The sequence below is a fragment of the Triplophysa rosa genome, linkage group LG5, assembly GCF_024868665.1.
Source record: "Triplophysa rosa linkage group LG5, Trosa_1v2, whole genome shotgun sequence".
NCBI lineage: Eukaryota > Metazoa > Chordata > Actinopteri > Cypriniformes > Nemacheilidae > Triplophysa > Triplophysa rosa.
In genome coordinates, this window is record NC_079894.1 from 29054645 (window position 1) to 29066135 (window position 11491).

Here is an 11491-nt window from a genome sequence, read left to right on the forward strand (position 1 = left end):
TAATCCATAAACTGGGCGGCGTTAATGGAAGAGGAGAGTGTGGACACAGACTTCAGTGGTAAGGAGAATCAAGATGTTGTTTGGGAGAACAGATAAAACCAAAGAAGGAAATAGCGCAAAAATAAGAGAGGTGGACGATGAACTGACTGTGGCGACTCTCAATGTAAGAGGACTAAGAGATTCAGTTAAGAGAAGAGTTGTGTTTTCCTTTCTATACGAATGTAAATTCACATTTTGTTTTTTACAAGAGGTTCATTTAAAAAACTCTGTTGATGTTAAAAAAATTACTGCAGAATGGGGGAAGGTGGGAGCAATTTGGGGAGTGGGGGGAGTTCATTCTTCAGGGGTGGGTATCCTTTTCGGGGAGAAAGGGATAAAAGTTGAAAAACATTTAACTGTGGCGCCAGGAAGAGTGGTAGTCGCAGATGTACTGTGGAGAGGGAATGAGTTTAGAGTGGTTTCAGTTTATGCACCACAGAGCACTGATGAGAGGAAGGTGGTTTTCGAGAGTTTAATGATGGTGTGCCACAAATAAAATTGTCATAATGGGGGGGGGGGACTTTAACACGGTTTTGGGGGAGAAAGGGCACAGTAGTGTGAGAAGCTTGGAAGAAGTCCTGAAAGCCCACTGTTTGGTAGATGGTGCACGTACAGTCAGTGCAAAACTTAACATGCCCACATGGCAAAATTCTAGGGGGGTAAGAAGATTTGATTATGTATTTATTTCTAAGAGGGTAACTTTGGGGAGGGGTGGCGTAAAACCGGTCTTTTTTCAGACCATGATTTGGTATGGGTGGGTATTAAGATAAGTAGACTGTCGTGTGGAAAGGGATAATGGAGAATGAACACTCAGGTGTTGCAGGAGCAAGCGTTTGGTGAGGGGTATAGAATGTTTTTTAGTGGCTTGGTAGGGCTAAGGCCTCTGTATGGCAATATAGTAGAGTGGTGGAGCATGGTTAAGGAGCGCTCTAAAGGATGGATAATGAGTTATTGTAAGAAGAGGGCTCGCAGATTTCGAAGAGAAGCTATGGTCTTGCAAAAGCGGTTAGAGTTTAAACATGTAGAGAGCAATGAAGGAGGAAATTTTGATTGGGGGGGTTACGACCTACTCAAAAAAACAGTTAAAGGGGGTATATGAGAGGCAAGCTAAGAACTATATATTTAAAAGCAGGCAGGAGTATAGAGAAGGAGGAGAGAGTTGCACAGCTGGGCTGTTTCGATCAGTGAGAGAGTACAGAAGCAAGCAAATGATCGCAGAGATGAAAGACACACAGGGTGTAAATCAGACAGACGCAGCAGGGATTGTGCGATGTGTAACAGAGCATTTTAAAAAGATTTTTAGTAAGAGAGAAACTGTAAAGGAGAAAGGTGATTGGTTCATAAAGAGTTTGACTAAAAAAGTCACTGAGGATGGTAGGGTTAAGTTAGAGGCTCCTATAACATTGGAAGAATTAGGGAATGTTGTGAAAAGGATGAGAATAAGAAGAGTGCCAGGGATAGACGGCCTACCGGTTGAATTCTATGTTCATTTTTTTGATATGTTAGGGACTTATTTGTTAGACGTAATAAAGGAAGTACTGAAGAATGAGCAGATGATGGAGTCTATGATAACAGGGGTATTAATTTTGTTATACAAGAAAGGTGACAAAAATGATATATCCAATTACAGGCCACTCACAATGTTCTCTGTAGATTATAAAATCATTGCAAAAGTGATTGCAGACAGATTAAAGAAAGCCTTGCCGCAGAGGTTATGCATGTGGACCAAACCTGTGGAGTGGAAGGACGAAGCATTAAGTGGAACCTGCAGTTGATTAGGGATGCAATAGCGTGGGCTGAGGATAGGAAACTGCCACTGATGGTGGCTAGTCTAGACCAGGCGAAAGCCTTTGATAGGGTAAGTAGAGATTTTCTGTTCAATGTCATGGAAAGAATGGGTTTTGGGGCCACATTTATAGGGTGGGTGAAGACTCTGTATAGAGGATCTAAATGTTTAGCTTCAGTAAATGGGTGGTTAGGAGAACCCTTTGAATTATCGGAAGGGGTAAGACAAGGTTGTCCCATCTCCCCTTTGCTTTTTATTCTTTACATGGAGCCAGCGGCAGAGGCAATCAGAGCAGATACAAGAATAGAAGGTATTACGCTACCAGGTGCTAGAGGAGAGACAGTTAAGATGTTACAATACGCAGATGATACCACGTTATTGTTGACTTCAGGTGTAGCACTACAAAGAGCCTTAGACCTGTTTAGTGAATTTACTGAGGCAGCTGGGGCACTTTTAAATGTTTCCAAATCATCTGTTAAGCTGTTTGGGGAACTTAGACATGGAGGCGGAGCTCCTTTAGGATTGCAGGTGTGTGAAGGGCCATTAAAAATCCTGGGTGTATGTTTCCAGTGGGATAGAGCGTCTGGTGGCAGTGCAGAGAAGATTAACAAGATGGAAAGAACGTAGGCTTACATTATTGGGGAAAGCGCTGCCGGCACTCCAATATTTGGCCTACATATATCCTTTACCAGCCTGATTGAGGAGATTCGTCATGAGGGTGGTGTTTGATTTTATGTGGGGTGGGCGATATGAATACGTGAAGAGGAATGAAATGATTAAACCGGTAGAAAAAGGGGGAGGAGGTGTTCCTCATGTACCCTTAAAACTGGACAGTGTGTTTGTTTGCCCAATTTTATCACAATTGGCAAAACCTATTGAACACCCTTCGGGATATTTTCTTAGGTTGTTTTTCTCTTATAACGCACGTCATGTTATGGTGTGGTCCAATGCAGGGCCTAAGGCGGAGGGGTTACCTTGGCATTATAACCACGCAGCGAAATGGATGAAGAAAAACCCAGAGAGTAGGGAGGAGAGAATATGGTTAAATTTGAGGGAACTATATAACAAAGCCAGAGATAGAGTTGTGGGTGGAGAGAGTGTGGGTATTCCAAGGAAGGTATGGCTTAATATTCAGCCTAAGGGATTAGATAATAATCTTAAAGACCTTATTTGGCTAAGTTTTCTTGGACGTATGCCGGTTCGGGAAATAATGAACAGACATGGGTTGGCAGACGACAGTACCTGCCCTCAAAGAGGGTGTAGAGGAGTAGAAACAATTAAACATGTGTTTTGGGAGTGTTACAGAGCACAGTGTGTATGGGTAAAAGCCAAAAAGATATTACATACAATCTCAAGTGGTTTTTATGTATCAATGGGGGAAGTGGTATAGGAGAAGTTAAATCAGGAGAAAAGTTGACATTTATTTTATGGTTGATTATAAGCCTAATTAAGAAAGAAATATGGATGGAAAGACAAGGTATAACTAAAAAAAGTAGGGCGACGGGATCGGAAGGTATTATTAGAAGAGTCTTGTCAGATGTGCATGACAGAGTCAAATGGGACATACAAAAGCAGGGCAAACATGCGGCCAGAGAGAGATGGAAATCATTGGTTGAAATTGTTAATGTTGAATAGTGTGTAATGTGTAATGTATTTACCTTGTGGAATGAATAAAAGAAAAAAAAAATCTGTTCTTATCAGTTTAATATCTGATACATCCCCTATATGGGGACCATATATTAAATGGATTTTTGAAGCGCGGAGCTGGAAGCGGGGCTTGCTCCGCCCACTCCACGCATCGACCTGGTATTGCAGTGTTTCCAGGAACGGTGCACTCCCCTTTCGGGGATCAAAACCGCGTGTTGAAAAGAAGCGTTCAGGAAACCCGAAGTCTAATGTCACATGATTTTCTTTTTTGGAAACTTTGCGTAGGCTAACATAAGTGCACGCACGCACGCACGCGTATTTGTTTGTGTACGTGTATAGCCTTACATGTAGGCTATGCGGATAGTTGTGTGTCGAAGAGCGAAGTTCCTATTAGAGACGCTTGCGCCTGGTTTACATGGTCTAGTGAGATTGAGAGAGAAAGGGTTTCCAGCAGCAAACGAAACACTTTCAGAATATGTGGACTGTTCGTTTAATTATTAATGTATTTATCTATCCATGTCTATGTTTGTTTGTGGACTGTCGCCTCTGTGCGCTTTCCGACGGGTTCTACAGAGCACTCAACTGGAACTTGCAGTTGCCGAACGCTCGCTTGGGGTCAGCGTTGATGTGCATCGCAGAGGCAAGTAAGGGATCTCTGGCCCGAATGGAGTCAATCATACTTACCTGGCAGGGGAGACACCATGATCACGAAGGCGGTTCACCCAGGACGAGGCTCGGCCATTGCACTCAGGTTGTGTTGACTTCTGCGAATTCCCCAAATGTGGGAATCTCGACTGCATAATTTCTGGTAGTGGGGGACTGCGTTCGCGCTCTCCCCTGATCATTCGTCAAAGGAAGAGAGACTAGTTTTGTTCGTTTGTTAGTTGGTCGATTGGTTCTGTTGTCGTTTAAACAATGCATTTGATTGTTTGTCGTTCGTTCCTTCCCATGTGTGTGTATATACGGTATATATATATATATATATATATATATTATTTATGTAATTGTTTGTTTGTTTGTTAATGTGCTTGTTTTTTTTAATGATTTGTTTAATTATTTAATTGTTTGCACGTTCATTTATTGGACGCCTCATCAGAAGCACCGCAGAGTATAGAACGCATCTTCAATGGAGATTCTGCCAGGCCACGCTGACCTTTATTTTTCTATTGTTCTATTTTCATTATTTGTTCGTTCGTTAATTGGTCGATTGATTCTAGTGTTTAAACGATGCATTTGATTGTGACCTTTAAACCGCATGTGCACCGCCACCGCAATAGTCAGTGCCGGACCGGGCTCTCCCGCTCGCCGCCCATAGTGGGAATCGCTTCTCGGCCTTTTGGCTAAGATCACGTGTCTGGTCAGAGGGTGGACTTTGCGATCGCCTCTTGCAGGTTTCCTGGCTCGTGTTTTTTTCATAACACGAGCTCTCAACCTACAGGAGGTATACTGTTGCGGCCTTCTGGCTCAAGCAGTTTTTAAAGAAGGTTCTATTGTCCTGAAGATTCGTTTTAAGGTGAGTGGTTTTTACTTATTTATTCTGCTTATATTATTGCTGGTTTAGTGTGTTTTAGAGTCTGCTGTGGGTGCCTCCACCATGTCGGCTGCTCGTGCCGGCGTGCGGAGGCACCGCAGTGTGCGTTTTTTATTCAAAGAAGTCAATGGAGAGCTTTTGGGGATGTCCCGTTTGGACTTTTCCAGGAAGCATGTTCAAAAAGTTCTCAATTTTAAACCGGTGGATTTGAATTGTTTGATGACGCTGCCCCAGAACAAGGGTTTTGATTTAAGTTTTAAGACTGCTTCCCTGTTAACTGAATTCTGGCAAAGGTTTGATTCTATTAAGACCCATTTCTCCATGTTCAATGTGGAAAAACTTTCTGATAACTCACTTAAAACTGTGGTTGTTAGAATGTTTAATGAAATGGTAGCTGGAGATGACATTTGTGTATGGCTGGGTAGATACTGCACGGTTCGAGGTCAACCGGGTCAAGGTTGTGGATGAAGATGGCATCTGAAACTGCTCTTGGTGAATTCCCATTAAACAATGAGAAGACGCCGAGGGCTACCAGGGCCTGAAGCATCTGCCATCCATGATTGTGTTGGGAGAAAACCGGGGCTACATTCATTACCAAAGGATGCCCAAATTGTGTAGAAAATGTGGCAAAATTGGGCATCTAGCCGAAGCATGCCAAGAAATTGTTTGTGGGAAGTGCAGAGAAATTGGTCACGGTTTTGATGAATGTACCAATGGCAGGCGATGCAATCTGTGTGGAGAATATAACCACATCTACAGAGATTGCCCAAAAAGTTTTGCCAACAAGTTGAAAAGCAACAAAATGGCCACCCCACAGATGGACCAAACAACTAGACAAAGAGAGGAGGCAGTACCTGGGGCTTTGGCGGGAAATTCAAATTCCCAGCCAGCCCCAGGGATTGGTCAGGGAGGAGGAAGTGGGGCGGCCACAGGGGCGGAGCCAGATGCTCTATTGAAACAGGGGGAGGAAGTCACCTCCCAAAGTGAAAAGGGAAGAGAAAATGAAGAGGAGGAATTGACTTCCTCCCTCATTACAGTTTCAGAAATTGAGGGCGAGCCCAGTGGGAACTATACTCACTGCTCACTCCCAAATGCTCAGGTGCAGAAACGGCCTGCGGGTTCTCCACTGTCAAATTTTGATGACAAAAAGCTGAGGGCAACGCATCGGTCAGATAGTTCCTCCTCAGAAGATCTGAACCACATGTGGCCCGAGGAGACCCCAAATGAGGTTTCTTTTCCAAAAGAGCCAAAAGAGCTGCAAGAGGCCCCCTCTGCAGCTCTTCAGACACCAAGCATCAGCCCTCCTGACCTCAACACAGTGAGGATAAAGGAGGAGCAGATGTCTGTGGAAATTTTATGATCTTAACCATATCTGTAGACTTTTAATGTTCTTTTAACGCTGCTTTTAAGCTTCATACCTTTTTAACCACACTGCTTATGGCCCTCACCATCTTCACCATCAATGTGAGAAGTGTGAGGTCCACCACAAGAGCACAGAGCGTCTTATCATTTTTAAAAGATTTAAATTCAGATGTGGTTTTATTGCAAGAGTGAGCTCTACCCTTTCTCGAACAATATAGAAAGTGGGAAGAGATGTGGACCTCAGGACCCTACTTGTGGAGCGGATCCAATAGTGATAAAAATGATGGTGTTGCTTTATTGATAAAAAGTCCATATGTCTTGGTGAAGGGGAGCACAGTGGTAAGGGATGGGAGGGCCATTTTAGCCAACATGACATTTTTAGGTCAAGATTTTAAAGTTCTTAATGTGTATGGGTTTACAGACAAAAATAACAAGTATGAGCTTTTAGAGGACTTGCAGCACCACATGTTAGGAAGGGCTCCCCTGGTGGTGGCAGGGGATTTTAATTGTGTTTTAAGCCGAAAAGACAGGAAAAGGGCAGGAGATGATTTTAAACTTGACAAGACATCGGTTTTATTGCAGGGTTTTATAAGGGATTTTAAATTAGTCGACTGTTTTAAAATGATGCATGAAAGAGAGGTGGGCTTCAACTGGTTCAGTGGTGATGGCACCAGCGCCTCTAGATTCGACTATGTTCTTACAAGAGACTGCCCGCCGACCGATGCTAGATTGACACCTGTCTTTTTTTCCGACCACATGATGCTATCTTGCACCCTTTCTTTTCCTACAGGTATGAGGGTAGGTGGAGGGCTGTGGAAGCTGAACTGCTCTTTGTTGCAGGATGAGGAGATAGTTAGAGAATACAGGGAGCAGTTCAGCCAATGGCAGACCCTCCAGGACTTTTTTAAATCACGTACACTGTGGTGGGAGATGGTGAAGGATAGGACTAGGCGTTTTTTTAGAGAGAAAGGGAAAAAGAAGAAAGACAAAGAACGACGACGCGTGTTGGGGCTGCAAAAAAGGCTGCAGGGGTATTTTAATCTTTTAAACAATGGTTTTGATTTTAGTGAAGAAATTAAAGAGGTCAAAGAGGAAATGGTGGTTTTATCTGAGATTCAAAGCAAAGGTGTAATTCTAAGGAGCAAAGAACAAGAGATAGCAGAAGGAGAAAAATGTACCAGATATTTTTTAAAGAAAATAATAACAAGAGGTGGGGCAATTACAAATGGGAATGAGGCAAAATCAACAAAGGACATTTTAGAGGCTGTTAAACAGTTTTATAACAATTTATACAGTAGAAAATTGGTACAAGATGACACCTTGGAGGAAGTTTTAGAGTTTTTAGAGAAGAAAATTGAAAACACTGTTCTTTTATCTCAAGATTTTACTGTTAACGAACTGGAAAAAGCTCTTAGAGGTTTTAAACGGGGTAAATCACCAGGTAAGGAAGGGCTCCCCCTTGAGTTTTATCAGACGTTCTGGGATCTTTTAGCACACAACTTACTGACAGTTTTTAAAGAATTTGAGACTCTTGACCGACTTCCTGACAGTTTTAGAATAGGGATAGTTTCTTTGTTGTTTAAAAAAGGAGATAAGACTTATCTCAAGAACTGGAGACCGATCACGCTTTTAAATTTTGACATGAAACTTTTTAGTAAGGTTTTAGCAACCCATATGTCGACAGTTTTAGAGGACGTAATCCACCCGGATCAAGCTTGTGCTGTGCCCGGGAAGAAAATCATGGACAGCCTATTGCTGATCAGAGATACTATCTGTTATGCGAGAGACAGAAACATTCAGCTAGCAGTTCTAACTTTTTAGTAAGGTTTTAGCAACCCGTATGTTGAGTTTTAGAGGAAGTAATCCACCCGGATCAAGCTTGTGCTGTGCCCGGGAGGAAAATCACGGACAGCCTATTGCTGATCAGAGATACTATCTGTTATGCGAGAGACAGAAACATTCAGCTAGCAGTTCTAACTTTTTAGTAAGGTTTTAGCAACCCGTATGTCGAGTTTTAGAGGACGTAATCCACCCGGATCAAGCTTGTGCTGTGCCCGGGAGGAAAATCACGGACAGCCTATTGCTGATCAGAGATACTATCTGTTATGCGAGAGACAGAAACATTCAGCTATCAGTTCTAAATTTAGACTTTGAAAAAGCATTTGACCGAATCTCGCACCAGTACCTATTCCGGGTACTGCAAAAAATGGGATTCCCAGGGAGGTTTATAGCGTGGGTGGGACTGCTGTACAACGAAAATGGGATTCCCAGGGAGGTTTATAGCGTGGGTGGGACTGCTGTACAACGGCCCGGTCAGCAGAATCCTTGTAAATGGGCATCTTTCAAAAGTGGTAGATATACACAGTGGTGTCCGTCAGGGGTGTCCGTTATCTCCCCTCCTGTACGTGGGCCTGCATTGAGCCACTGGCACAGATCTTGAGAAGGGACAAATGGATTAAAGGACTAGACGTTCCGGGAACAGGTGGACTGACAGCAACTTGAGTTTTATACATGGACGATGTGACCCTTTTAGCCACTGACGTTTTATCAATACGGAGAGCAATGGACTTGACTGACTGGTACGGTCGGGCCTCAGGCGCCCAGCTCAATAGGAGCAAGTCTGAGGCCCAGCTCTTCGGGCCGTGGTGGAACATTGACATTGTAGGACTGGATTTGGCTTTTAAACACACTGACTTTAGAGTTTTAGGTGTTAAATTTGACAGTGTGGGCGGTGGACGGGGAAACTGGACTGACTTGATAGGGAAAGTTAGGCAAAGACTAGGGTTTTGGGGACTAAGACGGTTGACATTGGAAGGTAAGGTTTTAATTTTTAAATCTGTGATTTTACCCTTGCTTTTATTGATATGTTCTGTTTTTAGTCCCCCAAGATCGTACCATCTAGAACTGGAGAGGGCGGTGTTTTACTTCCTGTGGGGTTCCAAGTGGGAGAGACTAAAAAGAGAGGTGGTAAAAAAAACGACATGAAAATGGCGGAAAAGGCCTCCCAGACCCCCACCTGTTTTTAGGCAGCCGCTTCACCGCTCTCCACATAAGCTACGCAGTGACCTCATCCAGAGAGAACAAAACGCATCCATGGTCCGCTTCTGGATGGGGTCATACTTGAATCATTGGAAATAATAAAAGTAGATTTAAAAACACCAGTAGCTTTTAACTTGCCTCAAGAATATGTTTTTATTAAGAAGTTTTTAAAAAGACATGTTTTAGAAACAAAGATGTTACAATTTTAAAATATCACAAATCTCTCATTTCTCTTGTTCAGGACCGGGAACAGTGAGTCCAGTGCCAGGCCTCACTCAGTGAGGCCAAACAAGTTTGGCAAATGCCTGCCCACCCTGCTCTCAGAACGTACAAAGACTTGACATGGTGGCAGCTNGCCCGGTCAGCAGAATCCTTGTAAATGGGCATCTTTCAAAAGTGGTAGATATACACAGTGGTGTCCGTCAGGGGTGTCCGTTATCTCCCCTCCTGTACGTGGGCCTGCATTGAGCCACTGGCACCATGAGATCCTCCCGACCAGAGGGGTTATGCACTCCCGGGGCATGGCCACCAACTCCACGTGCCCACGGTCAGGGTGCAATGACCCGGAGACAGTGAGGCATTCGCTCTGGGACTGCGGTGCTGTACGAGACCAGTGGACCATAACCGGCCCCCTTTTTTTCCTGTGCCTGCCAGCGGGTGGGGTCCAGATGGACTACAAACTTGCCATCCTGGGGGTGGGTCGGAGCTTGAACAATTTAACAGCACAGCAGTTCACCTCGCTCTGGCTCACCCTGAACGTCATCAAAGATGTCATCTGGACTGCCAGAAACCTGCTGGTGGGGAAGCGTGTGACGGTGCCCCTCCACGCAAATGAAAAGATGGCAAAAAAAAAATATATATATACGCTGCAGGGGTGCCGCGCATCGATATAAAGATGGGGGGGCCGGGGTCACACAGAGAGGGTCCTGGCCACCAACCCCGGGTCGCCCGTAGATGCACCCTCACCACCAACGGCTACGGGAACAGCGGGCCAGCGGGTCGGAGGAGGGGGATCTCCGCTGGGCGCCAGAAATAGGGGGAACATGTCCTGTTCTGTGGAGCAGGGTGATGACCATCTTAGTAGGGACCCAGCCCGGTCCTGAACAACAGGACATTTTAAAGAACTTTTTATCATGGTTTTGGACATTTTTTATTTAAACACGTCAAGTATCTTAAATATGCCTTTTTAAATACAACACTTTTTAGAAATGTCATATGTATGGATGTTTTTAGGTTATTTCTCTGTTTATTTTTATGAAACTCTGTTGTGTTAGAATGTCATTTTAAAGAAAATGTGTTTGCAGTGAAATTGTGACAATAAAAACTTTTCTAAAGAAAAAAATCTGTTCTTATCAGTTTAATATCTGATACGTCCCCTATATGGGGACCATATATTAAAAGGATTTTTGAAGCGCGGAGATGGAAGCGGGGCTTGCTCCGCCCACTCCACGCATCGACCTGGTATTGCAGTGTCTCCAGGAACGGTGCACTCCCCTTTCAAGGATCAAAACCGTGTGTTGAAAAGAAGCGTTCAGGAAACCCGAAGTCTACTATGTCAAGTGATTTTCTTTTTCGGAAACTTTACATAGGCTAATAGAAGCGCGCGCGCATGCCTATTTGCTTGTGAATGTGTATAGCCCTACGTGTAGGCTATGCGGAAAGTTGTGTGTTGAAGAGCGAAGTTCCTATTAGAGATGCTTGCACCTGGCTTACATGGTCTAGTGAGCGAGCGAGAGAGAGAGAGAGAAAAGGTTTCCATAACATACATAATTAGAAACTTTGTAAATAAATTGAACTGTGTCCAAATACCCGTGTGTTTTCTCTTGTTGTTGATGTGCTGTGCAATGGAGCCCCAGTGGCCTAATGGATAAGGCACTGGCCTCCTAAGCCAGGGATTGTGGGTTCGAATCCCATCTGGGGTGTGTTTCAACAGAGTGGCGCAGCGGAAGCGTGCTGGGCCCATAACCCAGAGGTCGATGGATCGAAACCATCCTCTGCTAACCTCTTTTAATGATAAACTGTTTCAGAGGAAACTGTGCCAAAACATTTGCCCTTCCACAATGGGTAACAAAGAAGAATATAAAAAA

General features: G+C 43.9%; 3 non-coding genes and 1 pseudogene across 3 annotated transcripts; all 4 read left to right on the plus strand.

Annotated features, from left to right (window-relative positions):
* The first annotated feature begins 3472 nt into the window (after positions 1-3472).
* Positions 3473-3665, plus strand: LOC130555164 (U2 spliceosomal RNA). The gene has a single exon (XR_008963082.1). It is a non-coding gene; the product is annotated as a U2 spliceosomal RNA (small nuclear RNA).
* Positions 3666-4148: 483 nt separating this feature from the next.
* On the plus strand, positions 4149-4312 carry LOC130555149 (U1 spliceosomal RNA). Its single transcript, XR_008963074.1, has one exon. It is a non-coding gene; the product is annotated as a U1 spliceosomal RNA (small nuclear RNA).
* A 6412-nt stretch (positions 4313-10724) lies between these two features.
* On the plus strand, positions 10725-10899 carry LOC130555159 (U2 spliceosomal RNA; annotated as a pseudogene).
* A 354-nt stretch (positions 10900-11253) lies between these two features.
* Positions 11254-11326, plus strand: trnar-ccu (transfer RNA arginine (anticodon CCU)). The gene has a single exon. It is a non-coding gene; the product is annotated as a tRNA-Arg (tRNA).
* The last annotated feature ends 165 nt before the right edge of the window (positions 11327-11491 follow it).